We start from the raw sequence: 15,494 nt of genomic DNA, 5'->3' as shown, positions 1-15,494 counted from the left end.
GACAGATTAGCCTAACTACTATATGGCGGCCTGACTACTATAGGGGGCACAGAGGGGGCCTTGTGTAGTTTTGGTGAACTGCTACTACATCTTAGCTCCCATTTAGGTAAATAGAAGCTGAGCTGCAGTTACATATACAGCTACGTAATGAACGGAGTCCAACTCAGCACCACACTGAAAAAACCCTTTAAGTGGTGACCAGGAGAAGTCTTCATGATGAACAGGGTGGATGGCGAAGAAAAGGAAACATGAATGACTTCCTTCAATCAGATTGTGATTCACTTAGAGAAGACATCACTTGTAAGTTGCTGGATGTAGCTGCACTGTAATCACTTTTAGGTGTGCAGAAGCGGTATACCATTTGTTTCCACCTCTATATGGGTCAGAGTAAGGGGAATATACTGGTCTTTTGTACATGCTTGTTATTTCCAAGGGAGTTGTGGTCACAGATACAGATCAGTCCAGAATGGGACCATGTCAGCATATCACTTCTTACTGATTCTTCATTTGTGGCCCCCAGAATCAGTTCCTCTGGTGGGGCCCAGGTACCACAGTCCTACACTACCTTACCTACTACCTACTTTACCAACCTTACTGCATTGTGCCAGCTGTATAATGGTAGAATGCTATAGGCCCCATTCACCAACAATATTCATTACCATTTATTTTATTTCAGTAACCAAATGAATGTACTCCAAGCACCAGGGCAGCGACATGGTGCCAGAACCAAAATGAGACAGGTACCTCACAAATCCTGGGACGCTATGTCTGGAGAGACAACAGGGGACCAATAGTGGGTTCTTTTATATGCAAGCAGTGTAAATGACAGGACCCCCATATGCATTAGAGAAGATGGGATAATGGGAAGACATTGGTAATGTATTTAGTCATGTACACATTCTAGTCTAGGGCTGACACCACATTTTTGTGGAGTTATGTGGGGCAGACAGGACAAAGCTTGCAGGAGAAGCTGCTGTATGACATGATTACTGCTCCTCACTTTAGCAGTGTCACATTTTACAGGAGAGCAGTCACTGGCAGGAGGGCGACCTCTGACCTGGAGATTACCTGGGGGGGCATTGGGTATAGTCAGAGTCATTCAGTAACGTATAGTTATTAGCAAAATGCACAGGAATTAGTGTTCATTGACATTAATGCAAAATGTAGCATTTTTTTTTTTTCTTATTTTTACTTTTTTAGGTTGGTTGTTGCATGAAGTGAAAACATCTGATGCTCGCTGCAGGCTGTCTGCTGCTGTTGGCAGATCCCATAACAGTTGTCCCTCATCATGCAATATATATTGTCTCTGGGAGGACAATTGTATGTTGAGTCCATAACTCTATGGAAAACTTGTAACTGGTTCCAGTGTCTCTAAAATAACACCCCAAAGAAAAAAAAAATTAAAAAAAAATTAAAAACATAAAAGATTAAGGAAAATAAGCACAAAATAGTAGAGGTAAAAGTGGATATTTAATACAGGGCTGTTTTCTGGACACAGGGTGTAATCTGGGAATGCGAATCCAGACAAGAAGGAGGTGATCTCAATGGTACTGTTGTAAAGACGCCAGGGAAAATAATGAATTTCCATAGGCCCATTTTGTGTTGGAGCATTGACTGAAGGGGTGCCGATTGTAGGCTTGACATACTATGGTGGATATATGATAACACCTAAATTTCCTTCTGCAGTTTCTGAGTAACAGATTCTGCTTTATGGCATACAGCAGAATCTGTTTGTAGCATCTGTTAATCTAATAATATAAGCTCCACTCCAGTGGTTAGAGGGATTAGTTCTTTAGCCCACTTTGATTTAGACTCAAGCATAAAAGTTATGTCTTGTGGGGGGTGGGGCTGTGACAACATCTCAGACATGATATATGTGATGTCCTACCACAGGTGTTACAGTTATATACACCCCTCGCAAAAATCTGTACTTATTGTACTTGTGTGGTGATGAAAGCAGTACTAAAGTTCGCCACTAGATGTCACTATATTATATACATGTATTTGGAAGCTGCACAGCTGAAGGATGTAAAAGGGTTATTGTTTCTTTATGTGTCACCTGAATCTGTAGACCAGTAGGAACCTGTTTTCTTCTCTCCTATCAACCCTCTCCTTATTTCTTCTGTTGCACTCTTCACCCACTCACAGCGCACATTAGGTACGCTAGGGAAGTAAGTCACATGGGTGGAGGAGGAGCAAAGGTCTTTCGTGTTAGGCAATGTGGAGAAAGGACGTAAGCTAGATAGCTCTCCACAGTGGTCCTATCTGGGCCCTGGCCCTCTGCCAGGTCCCTGTACCCTCAAGAGTCAGTCTTAGTCAGAACCTCACATGGGTAGGACGCAAGACAGTACTCAGTTCTTCTCAGTAACGCTACACAGCACTATGCACTGTTAAACCTCTCTTAGGAGAGGACAAGCCAGAGACAACCTCAACCCACGCCGAGTGTCACAGAGCAGGACAGTATGTTGATTCTGTATGACCTGCTGCACATTTGCAACTTCAAGTAAATTCAGCTCCTTCACGTTAAAGAGACTCTGTGATTTTTCTGTTTTCCACATACACAGCACACACCATAACCTTGGGACACGTCCACTTTCTGTGGGTGGCGGTTCCGATAGTCCGGAAGGGTCACTACACCACTCTGGCTACCTGTGATCACTCTAACCCAAGTGACCCCGTAGCAGCCCGGCAGGATACTGACCACAGGGGAAAAAGGTACAACCGGCCTTGTCAAGTAAAAGCAGGCGTGCCATCACACCAGTGTGCCTACACGACACTGGCGTCACAAAATAACACTTCAAGGTCCGGCTGTATCTCGACCAACCACCTCCGGTGTGGAGTCACACCTAACCACCTAGCAAGTGACCGGACAATCCTCCGACATAATAACATCAGTACCAGGGGCTACCACCACATATAGGCACTGGTTGTCACCAGTAATAGATGAATAGCTGTTACTGTAGTATAAGATGGGTGGATGTCATGTCTGATAACAATGTCATTATATTACTAATGTTAAATCAGTGAAGTCATATAGGGGGCGGGGCTGTGACTACCTCTCAGTCATCATATATATAATCCCTGTATCTATCATATAATGTCTCTTGTATTTTATTATTGATCAGTTAAATAAGTTGTAATAATTAGATAATGAATAAGCTCTTTACCTTATAAGATAATGTTCTGTGCACATATATAAAGGAATTACACGGAATATAATCAACAGCTCCAGAATCATCCATTCTGCAATGAAGAGAACATCAGCATAGTCAGATACATTAAACACAGTATCACATATGATAGGACTGTATGACACATGGTGGGATTAGAGACAGTGGTTCTGCTGATAGTATCTGATGTGATGGTAACCCACACGGCTAATGATGGAAGAAAACAGCTGAGAGTAGAGGAAGACCTCTCAGCACTAGAGATGAGCGAACCTGCCGGATTTCTGGTTCGTACGTATAGCAGTGTTTTATATATATATATATATATATATATATATATATATATATATATATATATATGTATATATATATTAGAAAATGTACCCGGTGCTGCCCGGGTATAAAGTGTCAGTGTGTTAATTAGATTTGTTCTAAGGTGCCCAGGAGGCCAAGCTAAAGGTATTGTTTCATCTGAGTTAATCAGTGAAATTAGTGTATACCTGTAGTGCATAGTTGGAGGGGTTCTGTATACCCACAATGTATAGTTTTAAGGGGTCTTGCATATCTGTAGTGCATAGTTGGGGGGCTGTATACCTATAGTGTATAGTTGGGGGGGTCCTGTATACCTGTAGTGTGTAGTTGGGGGGGGGGCTGTATACCTGTAGTCCTGTATACCTGCAGTGTACAGTTGGTGTAGGTCCTGTATACCTGTAGTGTATAGTTTTGAGGTCCTGTATGCCTGGAATTGGTCAGGTCTGGTGTGGCGGTGTTCTCCAGTCACAGTGTGGCGGTATTGGTCAGGTCTGGTATAGTGTTGTTATCCAGTCACAGTATGGCGGTATTGGTCAGGTGTGGTATGGCAGTGTTATCTAGTCACAGTATGGCGGTATTGGTCAGGTGTGGTATGGCAGTGTTATCTAGTCACAGTATGGCGGTATTGGTCAGTTCTGGTATAGCAGTTTTTTCCAGTCATAGTATGGTGGTATTGGTCAGGTGTGTTATGACAGTGTTATCCAGTCACGGTATGGTGGTATATGTCAGGTCTGGTATAGCAGTGTTATCCAGTCACGGTATGGTGGTATTGGTCAAGTCTGGTATAGCAGTGTTATCCAGTCACAGTATGGTGGTATTGGTCAGGTCTGGTATAGCAGTGTTATCCAGTCACATTATGGTGGTATTTGTCAGGTCTGGTATGACGGTGTTATCCAGTCACAGTATGGCGGTATTGGTCAGGTCTGGTATGGCAGTGTTATCCAGTCACAGTATGGTGGTATTGGTCAGGTCTGGCATAGCAGTGTTATCCAGTCACAGTATGGTGGTATTGGTCAGGTCTGGTATAGCAGTGTTATCCAGTCACAGTATGGTGGTATTGGTCAGGTCTGGTGTGGCGGTGTTATCCAGTCACAGTATGGCGGTATTGGTCAGCTCTATGATGGTTTTATCCAGTCACAGTATGGCGGTATTGGTCAGGTCTGGTATGGCAGTGTTATCCAGTCACAGTATGGCGGTATTGGTCAGGTCTGGTATGGCAGTGTTATCCAGTCACATTATGGCGGTATTGGTCAGGTCTGGTATGGCAGTGTTATCCAGTCACAGTATGGCGGTATTGGTCAGGTCTGGTATGGCAGTGTTATCCAGTCACAGTATGGCGGTATTAGTCAGGTCTGGTATGACAGTGTTATCCAGCATACGTATACGTGTAGTGCCCTGTATATACATGTCCTGTATAGATGGAGTAGGGGGTCCTGTATATACATGTACTGTATAGATGGAGTAGGGGGTCCTGTATATACATGTACTGTATAGATGGAGTAGGGGGTCCTGTATATACATGTACTGTATAGATGGAGTAGGGGGTCCTGTATATACAGGGGTGATTCTAGCCTCTCTGCTGCCCGAGGCGAACTATAGAATGACGCCCCCCCCCCCCCCCCCGTCAATCCGCCCACATTATAATCCACTACTGCCCCCCCCCCCACTGCTGTCCCCAATAAACATAATGTTTGGTCCCTTTCTGCACAGAGGATGTCAGGAGAGGAGGGGGCTGACTTTATAGGAGAGGTCCCAGCAGCACAGAGGATGTCAGGAGAGGAGGGGGCTAATCCTATAGGAGAGGTCCCAGCAGCACAGAGGATGTCAGGAGAGGAGGGGGCTAATCCTATAGGAGAGGTCCCAGCAGAACAGAGGATGTCAGGAGATGAGGGTGCTAATCCTATAGGAGAGGTCCCAGCAGCACAGAGGATGTCAGGAGAGGAGGGTGCTAATCCTATAGGAGAAGTCCCAGCAGCACAGAGGATGTCAGGAGAGGAGGGTGCTGATCTTTTAGGAGAGGTCACAGCAGCACAGAGGATGTCAGGAGAGGAGGGTGCTGATCTTTTAGGAGATGGTCCCCCTCTTCCCCCCTTATAGATGGTCCCCCTCTTCCCCCCCTTATAGATGGTCCCCCTCTTCCCCCCCTTATAGATGGTCCCCCTCTCCCCCCTCCCTTATAGATGGTCCCCCTCTCCCCCCTCCCTTATAGATGGTCCCCCTCTCCCCCCTCCCTTATAGATGGTCCCCCTCTTTCCCCTCCCTTATAGATGGTCCCCCTCTTCCCCCCCCCCTTATAGATGGTCCCCCTCTTCCCTCTCTCCCCCCCTTATAGATGGTCCCCCTCTCCCCCCCCCCTATAGATGGTCCCCCTCTTCCCCCCCCCTTATAGATGGTCCCCTCTCCCTTATAGATGGTCCCCCTCTCCCCCTCCCTTATAGATGGTCCCCCTCTCCCCCTCCCTTATAGATGGTCCCCTCTCCCTTATAGATGGTCCCCCTCCCCCCCTTATACATGGTCCCCCTCTCCCCCCTCCCTTATAGATGCCCCCTTATAGATGGTCCCCCTCTTTCCCCCCTCCCTTATAGATGGTCCCCCTCTTTCCCCCCTCCCTTATAGATGGTCCCCTTCCCCCCCTATAGATGGTCCCCCTCTTCCCTCTCCCCCTCCCTTATAGATGGTCCCCCCTTATAGATCGTCCCCCTCTTCCCCCCCTACCTTATAGATCGTCCCCCTCTTTCCCCCCTCCCTTATAGATGGTCCCCTTCCCCCCCCTATAGATGGTCCCCCTCTTCCCTCTCCCCCTCCCTTATAGATGGTCCCCTCTCCCTTATAGATGGTCCCCCTCCCCCCCTTATACATGGTCCCCCTCTCCCCCCTCCCTTATAGATGCCCCCTTATAGATGGTCCCCCTCTTTCCCCCCTCCCTTATAGATGGTCCCCCCCTTATAGATGGTCCCCCTCTTTCCCCCCTCCCTTATAGATGGTCCCCTTCCCCCCCCTATAGATGGTCCCCCTCTTCCCTCTCCCCCTCCCTTATAGATGGTCCCCCCTTATAGATCGTCCCCCTCTTCCCCCCCTACCTTATAGATTGTCCCCCTCTTTCCCCCCTCCCTTATAGATGGTCCCCTTCCCCCCCTACCTTATAGATGGTCCCCCTCTTCCCTCTCCCCCCCCCCCCCCCCTGCACAGCAGATAAAACAAAAACAAAAAACAGCACACAACTCACCTGCCATCCGTTCCCCCGTCGAGCCTCTCTGGTCTGGTCCCGGCTGATGTGCGGCTGCCCGGGGTGTCCCGTCCTGTCCCCGGCAGTGCGCGCATCAGAGAGCTCCCCGTGTGCCTGTGGCTGTGACTTCCGGCGCACGGGGATCTCTCTGATGCGCGCGCTGCCGGAGACAGGATGGGACACCCCGGGCAGCCGCACATCAGCCGGGGGACTAAGGCTGCATTCCCACGTTCCGTGATCCTGACGGATCACGGACGTGGAATGCATTTACCGGAGTCCCCCCGCGCCCGGACAGCATCTGTAATGAGATGCTGTGAGCGGGGGAGACTGTATTCATAAGCGCCGCGCTGTAGTAACAGCACCGCGCGGCTGATTCATTACAGCGCGGCGCTTATGAATACAGTCTCCCCCGCTCACAGCATCTCATTACAGATGCTGTCCGGGCGCGGGGGGACTCCGGTACATGGTACAATCAGTGGCGGATTATAATGTGGGCGGCCGCCCGAACCGCTCATATTATAATCTGCCACTGAATGCCGCCCCCATGAAGACAGCTGGTGGCGCCGCCTGAGGCAGACGACTCAGGTCGCCTCATCATTGCGGCGCCCCTGTGTATATATATGTACTGTATAGATGGAGTAGGGGGTCCTGTATATACATGTACTGTATAGATAGAGTAGGGGGTCCTGTATATACATGTACTGTATAGATAGAGTAGGGGGTCCTGTATATACATGTACTGTATAGATGGAGTAGGGGGTCCTGTATATATATGTACTGTATAGATGGAGTAGGGGGCCCTGTATATACATGTACTGTATAGATGGAGTAGGGGGCCCTGTATATACATGTACTGTATAGATGGAGTAGGGGGCCCTGTATATACATGTCCTGTATAGATGGAGTAGGGGGTCCTGTATATACATGTACTGTATAGATGGAGTAGGGGGCCCTGTATATACATGTACTGTATAGATGGAGTAGGGGGCCCTGTATATACATGTCCTGTATAGATGGAGTAGGGGGTCCTGTATATACATGTACTGTATAGATGGAGTAGGGGGTCCTGTATATACATGTACTGTATAGATGGAGTAGGGGGTCCTGTATATACATGTACTGTATAGATGGAGTAGGGGGTCCTGTATATACATGTACTGTATAGATGGAGTAGGGGGTCCTGTATATACATGTACTGTATAGATGGAGTAGGGGGTCCTGTATATACATGTACTGTATAGTTGGAGTAGGGGGCCCTGTATATACATGTACTGTATAGATGGAGTAGGGGGTCCTGTATATACATGTACTGTATAGATGGAGTAGGGGGTCCTGTATATACATGTACTGTATAGATGGAGTAGGGGGCCCTGTATATACATGTACTGTATAGATGGAGTAGGGGGTCTACCAGTTATTACTGTGGATGTTGTGAGGCAGCTTCCCTAGCAACCATTGCTCCCTGTGAAAATGAAAGCAGTAATCCTATTGGTTGCTAAGGCTCCAACTGCCGTGTCTGCTGCAGCTAATTATATCACCTGTGTTTGCAGTGAGGAGATTTTCCCATTCATCTCTATGGGGCGCCGCTCTTCCCCCTCCCCCTCTCCTCCTGTACATCTGGCGGGGACGGGACCTTCGCAATAACCTTCCCGGGCACCCAATGTATCTGTGTGCCAAATTTGGGGTCAAACGGTTCAGGCGTTTGGAAGTCTATTTAGGACAGACAGACAGACAGACAGACAGAAGGACAGACAGACAGACAGACAGAAGGACAGACAGACAGACAGAAGGAAAGACAGACAGACAGACTGACTTTCATTTTTATTATATAAATATATATCAGCATTAGGCTATGTTGGCCAAAAAAATCCTGAAGTGTGCACTCCAGCATATACATATATTGTATATACATTTCCCCAAAAATAAGACATTCTTCTAAAATAAGACCCCCAGCTAGCCTAAAGTAAGAGAGAAATAAGGCATCACCGAAAATAAGACATTGGGGCGATTTATCAAGCTGGTGTAGAGCAGAATTGTCTTAATTGCCCCTAGCAACCAATCAGATTCCACCTTTCTTTCCTCACAGACTCTTTGAAAAATGAAAGGTGGAATCTGATTGGTTGCTAAGACAATTCTACTAGAGATAGCGAACCTGCCGAGGTTGGGGTTCGTATGAACCTAAACCCTCAGCTTCTGACTGCCACTGTCTGCCCGATCCGTGGAGAGGGTGGATACAGCCGGAGGACCGCCTGGAAAACTGAGATATAGCCATAGGCTGTATCCCAGTTTTCAAGGCGGTCCTCCGGCTGTATCCACCCTATCCACGGAGCAGGCAGACAGCGGGAATCAGAAGCCGAGAGTCCAGGTTCATACGAACCCAGACCTCAGCCGGTTCGCTCATCTCTAAATTCTACTTTACACCAGTTTGATAAATCTCCCCCATAGTGCCTCTTTGGGAGCAAAAATTTATATAAGGCACTGTTTTATTTTTGGGGAAACACTGTAGCAGTGTTATACATTATAAGTATAACAGTATACAGTATGAGGCTATGTTCACACAACGTATCTTTTCGTAAAAGTACAGCCGTTGTTGTAATCGGCAAAATCTTTGGCTCGGAGCACTGTCAAAAGCCTATGGCTATGTTCACACAACGTATATTTTCATAAAACCACAGCCATTGTACAACGGCCATGATTATTACGAGAATATACGTTGCATTGCTGTTTATGGGATCCTGGCCGGAGCGCATACACATAGGATAGGCTCCGTCCGGGATCCCTAGCGGATCCATGTCAGTTTTCCGCAGCCGCTATTCAGTGAATAGCGGCCGTAGAAAACCCTGTCAGTGCACACTATGGAGTGAGCGGCTGCGGCCACAAGCTTCATAGTGTGCAGTGGGGAGTTCTGATGCAGGCGTGCATGGATGCGCCCGCATCAGAACTCTGCAGCATGAAAGATCATCCGGCAGGAACTGCAGTAGTGGCCGGGATGATCTTTTCAAAGACCGGCCACTCCGTGACCCGACCTGGTCAGGAAACAGCCGGTCTCTCACGCAATGTGAACATGGCCTATAGCAGTATAAGGCTATGTTCCCACAATGTCTTTTTAGGTGAAAGAATGGGCAGTTGTTCATATTGATGGCCGCTATTCATGATCATAATCACTAATAACAGCTGTTATTATCACAAAAATTTGAAATTTTTATCTAAAAAGGATGTGTGAATATAGTGTAATATATATACAGTGGTACTGGGTGGGAGCGCGAGTGGAGGAGGGGCATGGTCTGTATAGCGGGGTCTACAGCCCTGTACTCTGACCCAGGAAGTCTTCCTCACCTTCCAAATCATAGCAGACCCACTTCAGGCTGGGGATTACATCAGGGGACAGGACTGTGGAGGTAATCTCTCCATAGCTGTAACCCCTCCCCGAACAGTGAGTGCTGTGTGTATGTGCCCACATATACCCTGCTCATTCCTCCATGCTCCCTGCAGTCTCTGTCAGCCCTTGTGTTTCCCATCCTCTCCATTACTGTACTTATAATATCACATATTCTTCTGTTTCTCATTGTTTGTTTCATCTGTTCTAAATGTTATTCAGAATAATAAATCATTATTATTGGGGTGTGGAACCAATTGTCTGCATATCAGTGATTTCTTATGGGAAAATTTGCTTTGTCTTAAGAGTGGATTTGGATTACAAGCGCGGACCCAGAACGAACTATGCTCGTAATCCAAGGCACCACTGTATATATAGCGTCTGAGGCCACAAATGGCTTGGTTTCTCAGACCTCAGCTGGGTTTTCCAGCAGTCATGATCGAGCCGTCTCACTGGTTACATTTTCATATCGATGATGAAACAAAATGGCGCAATCATCTACATAACCTAAACCGAGATTATTTCATGTAAAGCAAAACATCAAGTATAAAGAGAAGAGACCAAAGCTACATGGAGAAGGATGTGTGAGGGCACCATGTAACATCACAAGAGCTTTGGGGGGCGGCATCCATTAAAGGGCCATTGTCCAATCTGATCTAAATGATCAATACCAAACCACAAATATTTCAGCATAGGCCATGGTGTGTACATGAGGAGTGGCATAGCGCTATCTCTGGATATTATATCACTTGTATACAGCATTTTCACCAGTTTTCCACCATTTTTAGTTGTTGCAGAGGTCTGTCCTCTCCAGCCGTTACACTGATGTTTCCCCCTGTGCCAGTCACTGCACTCGTTGCCCTTTAAATCCAGAATTCAGTTCACTCCTTACCCATAAAGCTCTCCACAACTCTGCCCCTCCATACATCTCCTCCCTCATCTCCACCTATCATCCTTCCCGTGCTCTGCGCTCTGCTAATGATCTTACCCTAACATCTTCCATAATCAGACCCTCTCATTCCGGCCTCCAAGACTTCTCTTGTGCTGCACCAGTTCTGGAACACCTTACCCAAAGACCTCAGACTCATTCCCAATACTCACAGTATTAAGCGCGCCCTAAATACTCATCTCTTCAGGCTCGCTTACAACATTCCCTAAACCTGTCTCCCTTTCTGCTATCCCCTCACCTTCTACTCTATATCTCCAATGGTTCCATGCACATTGTACCTGTATTGGATCACCCAACACTTATAGGCACTTCTTGTATCCATGCACAATGGTTGGACTTTCTGCAATAAATTTATTCATCAATAAAGCACTGCATCTTGTGTCCCCCCAGTCCTCTTAATGTGTAAGCTCTTGTGTGTGCCCCCCCCACCCCGTCCTCCTAGTCTGCAAACTCTTCTCCTATTCTGTAAACTAGTGTCACCCCCAGTCCTCCCAGTCTGTAAGCTTTTGTGTCCCCCCCAGTCCTCCCAGTCTGTAAGCTTTTGTGTCCCCCCCCAGTCCTCCCAGTCTGTAAGGTCGTGTGTGTATTCCCCAGTCCTCCTAGTCTGTAATCTCTTGTGTTACCCTCAGTCCTCCCAGTCTGTAAGCTCTTGTGGCTCCCCCCCCCCCAGTCCTCCTAGTCTGTAAGCTCTTGTCCCCCCCAGTCCTCCTCCTAGTCTGTAAGCTCTTGTGTCTCCCCCCCCCCCCAGTCCTCCTAGTCTGTAAGCTCCTGTGTCCCCCCAGTCCTCCTCCTAGTCTGTAAGCTCCTGTGTCCCCCCAGTCCTCCTCCTAGTCTGTAAGTTCTTGTGTCTCCCCCCCAGTCCTCCTAGTCTGTAAGCTCCTGTGTCCCCCCAGTCCTCCTCCTAGTTTGTAAGCTTTCATGTCCCCCCAGTCCTCCTAGTCTGTAAGCTGTTGTGCCCCCCCAGTCCTCCCAGTCTGTAAGCTCTTGTGTCTCCCCCCCCCCCCCAGTCCTCCTAGTGTGTAAGCTCTTCTGTCCCCCCAGTCCTCCTAGTCTGTAAACTCTTGTCCCCCCAGTCTGTAAGCTCCTGTGCCCCCCCCCAGTCCTCCTCGCAGTCTGTAAACTCCTGTGCCCCCCAGTACTCCTAGTCTGTAAACTCCTGTGTCCCCCCCCCCAGTCCTCCTAGTCTGTAAGCTCTTGTGTCCCCCCCAGTCCTCCTAGTCTGTAAGCTCTTGTGTCCCCCCAGTCCTCCTCCTAGTCTGTAAGCTCTTGTGTCCCCCCAGTCCTCCCAGTCTGTAAGCTCCTGTGTCCCCCAGTCCTCCTAGTCTGTAAACTCTTGTGCCCCCCAGTCCTCCCAGTCTGTAAGCTCTTGTGTCCCCCCAGTCCTCCCAGTCTGTAAGCTCCTGGGTCCCCCAGTCCTCTTAGTCTGTAAGCTCTTGTGTCCCCCCCAGTCCTCCCAGTCTGTAAGCTCTTGTGTCCCCCCAGTCCTCCCAGTCTGTAAGCTCTTGTGTCCCCCCAGTCCTCCTAGTCTGTAAGCTCCTGTGTCCCCCCGTCCTCCTAGTCTGTAAACTCCTGTGTCCCCCCAGTCCTCCTAGTCTGTAAGCTCCTGCGTCCCCCAGTCCTCCCAGTCTGTAAGCTCTTGTATCACCCCCCCCCCCAGTCCTCCCAGTCTGTAAGCTCCTATGTCCCCCAGTCCTCCCAGTCTGTAAACTCTTGTGTCCCCCCAGTCCTCCCAGTCTGTAAGCTCCTGTGTCCCCCTGTCCTCCTAGTCTGTAAACTCCTGTGTCCCCCCAGTCCTCCTAGTCTGTAAGCTCCTGTGTCCCCCAGTCCTCCTCCTAGTCCGTAATCTCTTGTCCCCCCAGTCCTCCTCCTAGTCTGTAAACTCCTGTGTCCCCCCCCCAGTCCTCCTAGTCTGTAAGCTCTTGTCCCCCCAGTCCTCCCAGTCTGTAATCTCTTGTGTCCCCCAGTCCTCCTAGTCTGTAAACTCTTGTGTCCCCTAGTCCTCTTAGCGTGTAAGCTCTTGTGTCCCCCCCAGTCCTCCCAGTCTGTAAGCTCTTGTGTCCCCCATTCCCCCCAGTCCTCCCAGTCTGTAAGCTCCTGTGTCCCCCCCAGTCCTCCCAGTCTGTAAGCTCTTGTGTCCCCCTAGTCCTCCCAGTCTGTAATCTCCTGTGTCCCCCAGTCCTCCTCGTCTGTAAGCTCTTGTGCCCCCCCAGACCTCCCAGTCTGTAAGCTCCTGTGTCCCCCCAGTCCCCCTAGTCTGTAAACTCTTGTGTCCCCCCAGTCCTCCCAGTCTGTAAGCTCTTGTGTCCCCCCAGTCCTCCTAGTCTGTAAGCTCTTGTGTCCCCCCCCAGTCCTCCCACTCTGTAAACTCTTGTATCACCCCCCCCCCCAGTCCTCCCAGTATGTAAACTCTTGTCCCCCCAGTCCTCCCAGTCTGTAAGCTCCTGTGCCCCCCAGTCCTCCTAGTCTGTAAGCTCTTGTGTCCCCCCAGTCCTCCTAGTCTGTAAGCTCCTGTGTCCCCCCAGTCCTCCTAGTCTGTGAGCTCCTGTGCCCCCCAGTCCTCCTAGTCTGTAAGCTCCTATGTCCCCTAGTCCTCCCAGTCTGTAAACTCTTGTCCCCCCAGTCCTCCCAGTCTGTAAGCTCCTGTGCCCCCCCCAGTCCTCCTAGTCTGTAAGATCCTGTGTCCCCCAGCCCTCCCAGTCTGTAAGCTCTTGTCCCCCCAGTCCTCCCAGTCTGTAAGCTCCTGTGCCCCCCCCAGTCCTCCTAGTGTGTAAGCTCCTGTGCCCCCCAGTCCTCCTAGTGTGTAAGCTCCTGTGCCCCCCAGTCCTCCTAGTCTGTAAACTCGTGTCCCCCCGTCCTCCTAGTGTGTAAACTCCTGTGCCCCCCACTCCTCCTAGTCTGTAAGCTCCTGTGTCCCCCCAGTCCTCCTAGTCTGTAAACTCCTGTGTCCCCCAGTCCTCCTCCTAGTCTGTAAACTCCTGTGTCCCCCCAGTCCTCCTAGTCTGTAAGCTCCTGTGTCCCCCCCATTCCTCCTCCTAGTCTGTAATCTCTTGCCCCCCCAGTCCTCCCAGTCTGTAATCTCTTGTGTCCCCCCCAGTCTTCCTAGTCTGTAAGCTCTTGTGTCCCCCCCCCCCAATCCTCCCAGTCTGTAAGCTCTTGTGTCCCCCAGTCCCCCCAGTCCTCCCAGTCTGTAAGTTCCTGTGTCCCCCCCCCCAGTCCTCCCAGTCTGTAAGCTCATGTGTCTCCCAGTCCTCCTCCTAGTCTGTAAGCTCCTGTGTCCCCCCCCCCAGTCCTCCTAGTCTGTAAGCTCCTCTGCCCCCCCCCCCAGTCCTCCTAGTCTGTAAGCTCCTGTGTTCCCCCCAGTCCTCCTCCTAGTCTGTAAGCTCCTCTGCCCCCCCCAGTCCTCCCAGTCTGTAAGCTCCTGTGTCCCCCCAGTCCTCCCAGTCTGTAAACTCTTGTGTCCCCCCCAGTCTGTAATCTCTTGTGTCCCCCAGTCCTCCCAGTCTGTAATCTCTTGTGTCCCCCAGTCCTCCCAGTCTGTAATCTCTTGTGTCCCCCAGTCCTCCCAGTCTGTAATCTCTTGTGTCCCCCAGTCCTCCCAGTCTGTAATCTCTTGTGTCCCCCAGTCCTCCCAGTCTGTAAACTCTTGTGCCCCCCCAGTCCTCCCAGTCTGTAAACTCCTGTGTCCCCCAGTCCTCCCAGTCTGTAAGCTCCTGTGTCCCCCAGTCCTCCTCCTAGTCTGTAAGATCTTGTGTCCCCCCAGTCCTCCCAGTCTGTAATCTCTTGTGTCCCCCAGTCCTCCCAGTCTGTAATCTCTTGTGTCCCCCAGTCCTCCCAGTCTGTAAACTCTTGTGCCCCCCCAGTCCTCCCAGTCTGTAAACTCCTGTGTCCCCCAGTCCTCCCAGTCTGTAAGCTCCTGTGTCCCCCCAGTCCTCCTAGTCTGTAAGCTCCTGTGTCCCCCCAGTCCTCCCAGTCTGTAAGCTCTTGTGTCCCCCCGTCCTCCCAATCTGTAAGCTCCCGTGTCCCCCAGTCCTCCCAGTCTGTAAGCTCCTGTGTCCCCCAGTCCTCCCAGTCTACTCTAGTGTTATCTCTGTATTACCCGCTTATGTAAATACCCCAGGCCTGATGACCTGTCTTACTTCATTAACCTCTCATGTCACCAACATTGGTGTGTGGTACTAGTGGCTCACCAGCTATCCCAATGACTACAATTCCCGGCAGGGGCATTCTGGGAGTTGTAGTTTTGCACCAGCTGCTGAGCCCCAGGTTGGAGATGACTGTGTCACGTGTCGGGCTGCGGTACAGATGCGGATACGTGGTACACACAGGCAGCGGCAGTAACTCAGGCAATTGTGGGCGGGGCTGTGATAAAGGGGCGTGTCCTGTGGCCGGATTGACAGGCCGGTCGGCGCTGCAGTTACTTATAAATGGGAGTGTCGTATAGTATGGGCGTGACTGCTACTGCAT

At 49.9% G+C, this 15,494-nt stretch overlaps 1 long non-coding RNA gene across 1 annotated transcript; it reads right to left on the bottom strand.

The window, feature by feature from the left end:
- Positions 1-374: 374 nt before the first annotated feature.
- LOC138769717 (uncharacterized) lies at positions 375-15,490 on the bottom strand. Its single transcript, XR_011359297.1, has 3 exons — positions 15,218-15,490; positions 3,168-3,243; positions 375-1,371 (listed from the first exon to the last, which is right to left on the bottom strand). It is a non-coding gene; the product is annotated as an uncharacterized lncRNA (long non-coding RNA).
- Positions 15,491-15,494: the final 4 nt, after the last annotated feature.

Source organism: Dendropsophus ebraccatus, chromosome 12, assembly GCF_027789765.1.
Source record: "Dendropsophus ebraccatus isolate aDenEbr1 chromosome 12, aDenEbr1.pat, whole genome shotgun sequence".
In the NCBI taxonomy this organism is placed as follows: domain Eukaryota; kingdom Metazoa; phylum Chordata; class Amphibia; order Anura; family Hylidae; genus Dendropsophus; species Dendropsophus ebraccatus.
Note: the sequence above shows the minus strand (reverse complement) of the source record. Positions and strands in the feature narration are given on the sequence as shown.